This window comes from Drosophila ananassae, assembly GCF_017639315.1.
Source record: "Drosophila ananassae strain 14024-0371.13 chromosome 4 unlocalized genomic scaffold, ASM1763931v2 tig00000066, whole genome shotgun sequence".
In the NCBI taxonomy this organism is placed as follows: Eukaryota; Metazoa; Arthropoda; class Insecta; order Diptera; family Drosophilidae; genus Drosophila; species Drosophila ananassae.
The window spans coordinates 102,066-103,208 of NW_025319039.1; the positions used below are offsets into that span (position 1 = coordinate 102,066).

Consider the following 1,143-nt stretch of genomic DNA (forward strand, 5'->3'; position numbering starts at 1 on the left):
TTATCCACGCGGTGAAGGAATTTCCAAAGAAGGTGAAACAGCAGTTGATGTTATTGCCTATGCTGCACACATAGCAGCTTTGCTTGGCGCTAATATAATAAAAGTAAAACTTCCAACTAAATATTTGGAAAGGGAGAAAATAGAAACAGAAAATATTGAATCATTATCTAAAAGAATTGAATATGTTAAAAGGTCTTGTTTTGCAGGGAAAAGAATAGTAGTTTTTTCTGGTGGTGAATCGAAGGAAGTAGATAACATATACAATGAAGCGAAAGAAATTAAGCAGGGTGGCGGTAATGGTTCAATCATTGGACGTAACACTTTTCAACGCAAAAGGGAGGAGGCTTTATCTATGCTAAAAGATATAATGGATATCTACACATAAAAAACGGCTGGGTGGCAGAATGGCTTATGCGGAGGACTGCAAATCCTTTTATACCGGTTCAATTCCGGTCCCGGCCTCTTTCATTCTCTATATCTAGTAAAAGTTAACAGTAGCTTTAAGTGTGTAACCTATAGAGAAAGCTTGTCCATAGTAAAATCAATTTCTTTTCAAGTTATGGTTATACTCTTATAGCGTTTCATGGTAAAAAATAAACTAAAAATAAGCAAAGTGTTTTACAAACGTAATTTACTATTTTTACTACCGCCCGAAGTTGCTCACTCTTTGGCAATTATGGCATTAAAGAAAATGCCTTATAAGAATCCTATAGAGCTACCAGAATCTTTGAGTGTGAATTTTTTTGGTAATAAGCTCAGAAGCCCCATAGGTCTGGCTGCAGGTTTTGACAAGAATGCAGAAGTTATAAGGCCTATGCTCTCATTTGGTTTTGGGTTTATTGAAACTGGTACTGTAACTCGTAATCCACAATATGGAAACAAAAAGCCAAGAATTTTTCGGTTAATTAAAGATCAAGGGGTAATTAACAGATTGGGATTTAACAATAAAGGAATAGACTATTTTCTTAAACAAATAGGTGAAACCAAGCTTGATGACTGCATTTTTGGCATCAACATAGGAAAAAACAGTACATCAAAGGACCAAATCAGCGATTATGTTGACTTAATAAAGATAGTATATGGAAAGAGCAATTATATAGTGCTGAACATCTCATCCCCAAACACGCCTAATTTACGCAATCT

The 1,143-nt window shown here is 35.2% G+C and overlaps 1 non-coding gene across 1 annotated transcript; it reads left to right on the plus strand.

The window, feature by feature from the left end:
* Positions 1-390: 390 nt before the first annotated feature.
* On the plus strand, positions 391-462 carry Trnac-gca. The gene has a single exon. It is a non-coding gene; the product is annotated as a tRNA-Cys (tRNA).
* The last annotated feature ends 681 nt before the right edge of the window (positions 463-1,143 follow it).